The sequence below is a fragment of the Mastomys coucha genome, unplaced genomic scaffold, assembly GCF_008632895.1.
Source record: "Mastomys coucha isolate ucsf_1 unplaced genomic scaffold, UCSF_Mcou_1 pScaffold9, whole genome shotgun sequence".
In the NCBI taxonomy this organism is placed as follows: domain Eukaryota; kingdom Metazoa; phylum Chordata; class Mammalia; order Rodentia; family Muridae; genus Mastomys; species Mastomys coucha.
The window spans coordinates 98541099-98549734 of record NW_022196915.1 but is presented as its reverse complement, the minus strand read 5'-3'; positions in this window follow the sequence as shown (position 1 = coordinate 98549734).

Below are 8636 nucleotides of genomic sequence, written 5' to 3'. Positions count from 1 at the left end.
AGATGACAGTTAAAATGAAGAAATAAGGGAGGCATTATTGTTTAAAGGGAAACAGACTGAGTGGGAGGGTTCAGGTTTTAGAGAAGACACAAAATGTAAAAATGATCAAGATAAATCGTTTTGATTAAGACAAAGAGTTATTCAATACAGGTATTGATTATCCAAGATCTCTGGGTTATTTGGTATGTTTTTAGTACCAGCCATGATTTCCCTTTTGTTGACTGGGTCTTACTGCTACCAGTTTATGAAACAAATACATACATTCTTGTTTACTAAACAAATTTACTAAAGAGTTTACTAAATACATATAGTACACAACTAGTTAACTTTGTACCTCATAGCTAAGCATAGATTTTACCCCTTTTCAAAGAAATAGTTCCTTACAAAATAGGAAGCTCACTATAGAAAACCTAAACAGAAAAAAAGTGCAGAGAACACATGGCTGTATGGTGCTCAGCCTCAATTGGTACATCTGCACTTAAGGCTCAAGGATCACAGTGGGAAGAAAGTAGAATGATTTTAAGAAATAGGAGCAGAATGCAGACTGTGATAGTACATCTCCTAGAGTTGTCAGTGAAGACACACCTGTGATAACTTCTAAGCCAGACCTGAGTAAGAGGGACACCAGTAAACATGCTAACATGGGAACTCTCATGTAACTTCAACCTTCAACCGTATTCAGGGGACTATAGGAAACTAAGAATTACTGAGAGAGAAATGTGTGTGTGTGTGTGTGAGAGAGAGAGAGAGAAAGAGAGAGAGAGAGAGAGAGAGAGAGAGAGACAGAGACAGAGACAGAGAGAGAGACGGAGACAGAGACAGAGACAGAGAGAGACAGAAAGAGAGGGGGACTGTGAATGCAAATGTGTTTATATATAACTAAATATAGGTTATAAACTTGAAAAAGAACAAAGGAGTGTGGTGCATCAGGTGGGATATAGAGTGACTAGTCCAGAGGAAAATTATATAATTAGATTTTAATTTTGAAAGCTATTTTTTGAAAAAGTGCTGCTTATATAGAATCCCAAAATGTTAAGAATGGATAAGCAGTAGACAGTACCTTGTTGCTTCAAAAAGTCGTGGTAGCCACTTGCCAAGTTATCATGGTGTATTTGTGATTTTTCTGCTGTTATTAGAAAAATAACTCATGAAAACAATTTAAAGAAGAAAGAGTATATTTTTCTTATGCTTTCTGGGGAGTGAATTTCATTAAAGTTGAGGAACGCATACATAATGCCAAGGCCATGTAGTTGGATGATGATCTTTTTCTCTATATACAGATATAGAGGGAGGTAGAGAGATGAGGAAAGAACATGAAGTCATGTAATATTAATAACTGTAAAAGCCCACCTCTACTTATATGCTTTCTCCAGAAAGGCACTATCTCTATTCAAATGTTCTATATGCTTCTCAAATAATGCTATCAGCTGGGACCAAGTGTTCAAACGCATGAACCAGTATGGTAGACTGTTTCTCACTTAAACCGAAATACATGTCTATTACAATAGTGGTCTGGTTAAGAAAAGACTGAATTAGCAAGAAAAATCAAAACAACAACCCTTAAAGCCTCTAAATATAGCATGAAATTTTCCACTGCTTCTGAGATGAAGCAGAAGCAATGAAAATCTGTTCTATACTCTAATAATCATATGCTGAGGAAAATGTACTGTGCTGATTTTTTGAGAGGCCTGGATTTTAGAAAGAGAGCTAACACAAACATGTCACAATCCAAAGTGCTTTCAGAATTCCTATAACAGATCAAGTATCCATGATAATCATATTTTAGCAAGAGACATAATTGAAGCCCATCTCGCCATGATCCAACTGGATTAATGGTCCTACCTGGTGAGTTACTGCCTCTACAGCTGCAAACCATATGCTCAATATTTAAATACTCAAATATGTTCTTTCATCTACAGAGTAAGAGCTACTGCATTAAGAACAGCTAAATAGAGTACTGTAAAACAGGTATACTGTTTATACTATTTCTACTGAAATCTAAATGAGATAAAATAACATTCATATGATAATGTCAAAATTATTTCTAGACATAAAATTTCAGGACACATAGATTGGGTTATGCTTCTCACCATGTTCCCATTTCCTTCAACTCTTGGCACTTGTAAACACTGGACAGATATTAACACATGATGGAGGATTAACAAGAGTATGGCCATATAGCAGTATACCAACTGCACCTCTCGCTCAGGGTATCTTTGCTAGAGCCAACAGCACACTAGCTACCAACGTGTACAGTTTCCTGCTAACTGATGTTCTTCAGTGAGAAAAACAACACAACAACACACATTTGCTTTATGTTTTACAGAAATCATGGTCTTGTCATGGAATTTGGTTCATTACATTTTCTTTGTCTTTTGCTTTAAGATCCTTGCTCTGTTGAATCCCTGTGGAAACAACATTAAGGAAGAAACTATAATTTTGGATCATGGATCCAAGTTTCATGGTCACTACGCTTCATTGCCCCTAAGCTTTCTCAAGGCAGAACATGTGATAAAGTAAAACATCTCTTCTCATGTTTGACAAAAGTCAGTGATGAAAGGAACGAGGACACAAGTACCCTCAAAGACCAGTCAACAATTACACATCTTCCTCAAAATGCCATACCCATTATTTTCCAACACTTCTCAAAATAATTCTATGAATCTGAGACAAAAAATGTGCTAGTGTGGGAATTAGAAACAACACATGAGACTATGAAGCAAATATCATATTCAAACCATAACTCTTTTGGGATATAGTATGAGAGAGTCTAAACAACATGGAGCTTGTATACAAGTCATTGGTATGTGATATTAGTGGTGTAACAATTGACCCTGATGAGAAGCAAATGGAAATTAATCTCAATGGCTTCATAATGTTAGTGTTACCTGAGAAATGGAGATTTTTTTTTCTTTTAATCAAGTACTTGACACTTAGAGATTTTAGAAATTGAATCATATATAACATATCAATTATTTCTTCTGTTATAATATATTATTATATCTTAAAATACTTAAACTCAAAGAACGAATTGTAATTTTTTCCTTTCTTGTTATAACTTGGATTTAGAAATTGCTAGTCTTGAGGATAATACAGCAATGTGTTAAATGTATCAGTAGAAAACTGGGCATTTTGAGTTCAGGTCAGAGTAAGAAAGGATGCTCAGTGTTTATGTGGTTCCATAAGCAGAGATGTAGTTTTGGGCTTTGTGATTTGGAAGCCTCATAGTTCTAAAGATACGCGTCATAAAATTATAGCAGTGAAATTCTGTAAAATCCAAAGAGAAAAGCCAAATTGCAAGTTAAGTAATAAAATAAACAGCTATATTGCATTTTGAAGCATCACTTTATGTGTTCCTGGTTGCATAGGGTTTAGAAAATACTCTACAGAGGAACACACAGCAACATGTGGGGTACTGGTTAAATTGGCAGTAATGACTTTGTAATGGTCAACACTTCAGTTTACTTTTCTATTTCTGTGATTGCTGGGGTGAGGTACCAACCACAGCTGCCAAAAGCATACTGGGTAGGAAAGCCTTTGTCTTACAATCTTCACCATGTTCACCATGTTCACCATATTCACCATATTCACCATATTCACCATATTCAAAACCACAAAAAGACCTTCAACAGCAAACTGGAGGCCAAACCTGAAGCAGATACCTCAAAATGTCATTTAATTGGAAAGCAATAAACTGTAATTAGAAGAAATTTCTCTTATACTATGTGTGTGAAGGAATGCATATATGAGATATATTGTTGATTGTTGTATGACCTTTTATGGAAAAACATGAAAAATACAAATTATATATATGGATTCTAATAGCATGGAGGCTAGGCATCTGCCCAGCTTTTATACTGCTTAAGGCTATGGAGTTGAGGAGTTTGCAGCCCCTTAGGACTAACAACAATATGAACTAAGTAGTACCCTCAGAGCTCCCAGGCTCTCAACCACCAACCAAGGACTGCACATGGTGGGTCTGATTGTTCAGGCAGCATGTGTATAGTAGAGGATTGCAAATTCAATCATCAATAGGAGGAGAGGACCTCAGCCCTGTGAAGGTTCTGTGCCCCAGTGTAGGGGAATGCCAGGGCCAGAAAGTGGGAGAGGGTGGGGTGGCAGGCATGGGTAGGGGGGAGGCAACAGGGGTTTGTTTGTGTTGTTTTTATTTCTTTGTTTGTTTTTTGGAGGGGAAACTGGGAAAGGAGAAATTTACATGTAAATAAAGAAAATATCTAATAAAAAACTTTCATAAAAATGTTGTAGTATGTATATATGTAAGACACACATATATCAAAAGGTATAAGAGAGTGAACTGATATAATATTATTTTGATAGATTTAGCTATATTATTTTTATTTTACTCATTTATCAGAAAACTTGTATTTCCATAAATTCAAATATTGAGCCTATATATACCTACATATATATATGCATATATGCTTACATCTTTAAGAAATACATGGAAATACAATGCAAATGACAGGTGGGAATATAGATAGAAAAATTATTAGTAATTTCTCAGTCATGAAATATAAGTAAATTCTGTTTGTAATAAAATTTTGAGTTAGAAGAGGAATAAGCCCAAATTTATGTCAAAAGATTACTGCTACTGATTTAAAAAGATCTGAAAAGCTGCCTCCTGTTGTTTTGATCATATATTATATGGATAATATTCTGATTTCTATAAGAAATAATAAAATGATAAGGATTTGTTTACAAAAATAAAATTGAATTCACCCTTTAAATTTGTATTACTTATGAAAAAATTAAAAGATTTGTTAAATACTTCAGATAACTTAGGACTCTTTATACTATTCTATAAACCTGTAAAATATTAAGAAAACTGACAATGAGCTTGGACATACTGCCAGGCTTTTTGATAAGAGTTTGATGTAACTCATATTACAGACAATCCATATAACACTCATAGTCAATAGTCTGTAGAAAGATCGAATGGAGAACTTTCTTTTACACAATACTATTAAACAGTTAACACTTTATTAACTGAGAGTCCTTCCCAATTTATGTAAAAGTGTGTTTTTAAGAGCAATGACTACTGTTATCAAGTAAGCTTCATCCTAGAGATGCAGTGATGTTTCACCAAATGCAAATCAATACATATATTCCACCATATAAATAAACTGAAAGACAAAAACCACATGTTCAACACATTAGAGGTAGAAAACATGGTTGGGTGTCATAACTATAGAACCCAATCTGGTGAAAGGATGAGCAAATTGCTTTTCATGGCTTAACCTGAATTGGGATACGGCTTTCAGCATTGCTTTTGTGCTTGCTCAAATATTATATGCAACATGTCAGGAAAGTGTGTTTAAGTTCGTCTACCTTGGAAAGCTTGGTAAAAAGCTGTTTTGTCAATATTTAGTATGAACTGGAGTTTAGTTACCTGCTTCTCTGATCAGGTTTTCGGAAATCAAACAACCGGTCTTGGATTACTGTTTCTTTGTTACATTTGTATGTAAAAGTGCACTGAAATTGATGCAAAGTTGTCTGCAGCATTACACTGTAGTCTTCTTCACTCTTCAAGATCCTCAAAACTGAGGTCTTACAGATAGATCTGCAAAGGTTGACACAGCATAACAACATGCATCTGTAATGTGCATACTGAGGATGTGGAAATAGGAAGATTTGCCAGTTTATCAGCAGATTTATCAGATTAGGTGAATTCACATTTAGTAAAAAATTCTCCCTCAAAAAACATGGTGTATGTACATACAGTAACAGCAGACATTATTCTCTAGTACCTAAATATATATACAGGTAGGTGTGCATACTCACTCACATACATATATGAAGTATTGCACACATATAGGCATTTTTCAAAATTCATAAGTATATTATGTAAATTTGACTAGATTATTAGATTCTGTAGAAAAGATAGGATATATAGGCAATAATCACAAATATGAAGAGTCCCCTTTGCTAAATCTAAACATTTGGTCTTTATTATAAGCACACGAGAAGCCTTTAATAACCATTAAAGCCTTTTATAACCATCTCCATTAGGTATGGAGATGGAAGATGTCCTAATTTCAAAATTCTCGCTTACCATAAAGACATCTAATGCTGTTTGAAAAGAAATGGATACATTGAAAGGATAGCCATGAAAGTATATAGAGTATCAAACTTTCTACCAATAAAAACAAACCTCTAAGATCTCTCAAGAGAAGTTTTTGTTACAAAAACAAAGTTCTCAATAGTTTATTTTGAAACATTTCATGAAGAAAATATTCCAACAAAATAAATTTACAAATTAATAAATCAGTTATATTTTAGTTTTATTTGCTTTTAAAATAGTCAAGTGATTTTATAATGATGCTCAACTATATTACCTGTGCTCAAAACTTTTAAAGTAATCTTAAATTGAGTTTTTGTAAAATCAGATTCTTTATAGTATTTTAGTGAAGAAAAAATATGTATGTAGTTTGATGACTAAATCATACTGAAGTGTTTCTAGTAAATGTCAGTTTATGTCATGAATTATTGATGGTTTAAATATATTAAGTATGGAACACCAAGGAGGAATCATGATAGTGTTAATTAAAATTATTTTACAATGCTTTAAAATATCTATTTACAGTGTATTATAAAGGTAAAATGTTCTGACACTTATTAAAGAAGGATAATACACACTTCCATTTTAGAGCTCAGATGAAATTATGTACTGTTATCGCCATTGCCACTTTATGACTTTCAAGAAATTCTCTAATTCGAGGAAAGGATTTTTCTAGTGTGAATTATTTGCTGTATAATAATGAAAGCCCTTCATGTTCGCATTGAATGCCTCATGGAAAATCTCAAAACGCTTATGTTATCAGCTAATTGTAAAATTAGGTCCTTGTGTCTTTTCTGAAGCCTTTGAAGCTTTCTAGACCCTCTTGTGGATTATTACGTTTTCTTTGCATTGGGAACATTGTATTTTAAGATAATCTATTTATATTTAATTTCTTATATAGATGTAAATTCTGTATTACAGATAAAGAAAATATTTATTCCCCAACTCACCAGGCCATTCAAAACCAGATTTAAAAAATTCCCAGTCATTAGGTCATGCTAAAATTTACAAGTACTACAAAAGTATTCATAAATAGACTTGTGAGAGCCTTGAAGGGGAGGAGCATTATGTCTTATACGTCTATCTGACATGTATGTTTTCATCAGAAGTACATTGGAAACAGAGGAGAGTTAACCATGATAATGAACTAATAACTGGGTATCTTACTGAGAATGGAAAACACTGAAATTCCAGGGGATATTAAGCTTTTGTTTGTGGTCACTTGACTTTTTCACAGTATGTCAGCTTGACTCAAGAAAACTACCCATCTTCACAAGATTGTTCTTTCAGTACAATTCAATGCACTGTGTGCAATTGCGTCCTACTGAGTCCAACCACAGTTTTCATCTTTGCTCTGGGCGACCTTTGACCTGAGAAGGTACTCTAAAGAAACATCACAAAGGCTCTAAAAGTCACAGACGTATGTAACCTGGACTTTCAAAAGAAGTGTACTAGCAATTTTGTTGTCAGTGTCATCTCATCTCTGGATTGGGATAAAAAAAAAAAAATCTACATACAATAAGCCCCAGTAAATATTTTCTGTCTGTAAATTTCTGTTACCTTTCCTGGTTCTTACACAATAATTATGTTACAATAGGGAACATATTTAAGAAAAGTTTGCAATTTATTTCTGTACTACCAATATCAGATGATCACTGAAAATCTAAAGTTCTGCAAATGCTTCATAGTTTTGAAGATCACATTATGTTCTGTTTTTTTTTTTTTTTGACAATTCAATCATCTAATTTTAAGGGAAAATGTCTTTAGTAAGTAGTCTAACATTGCAACAAGAAGGTCACAGCATTCCAAATGGCGAGTATTAATTTATAAAATAAGAGAGAACATGATTTTGATTTGTGCACTAAGTAGATATATGTCTTGTTCTATATCCAGGGCATTTTGGAAGGTTGAGGACACAATATTGAGTAAAGTAAGTGCAGTGTATAATGCTAAGGACTTGTGGTCTAATATAGTAAATAGTTTGGGAGAAATACTAAAATAAGTTCAAATAGGCCATGAAAAAATGTGTTTCAGATGCTCATGGAAGACCCAGCAAAGCCTGTATGAGTAGCTTAGTGAGTGCAGAAGTAGAAATGGAAGTCTTGGTTTTTTAAATGTATTATCTATATTTTCGAATGGAAATGAGTGGGTTAAACCTGACTTATTTTTAATCAAGTTCTGGAGGTAAACAGCAGTATTGTAAAATTCCAGTAATATACTTGGGCCGATGGGATTCCATTGAACAAAATTCGAAAGAGATAATACATTTCTTCTATTGTGATTTTTGTTTGATAGTATATAATCTATAGTTGGGGTATTGTACCTTGATATCATTTAACTCAATTTTAATCTCCCTTTATTTTATTCATGTTTAGGAAATATCTGCTACATTAGACTTTCATATGGCTTTGTCAAATAGACTTAAACATTAATTATCCCTCCCCATATTCCATCTTCTGTCCTGTTCTCCCATTATGTACCTTACTTAATCATCCCTGTTTCATGTTCTCCCTTTCTCCATTTGACACTGCAGTCTAAACTCCTTTCACTTGATAGT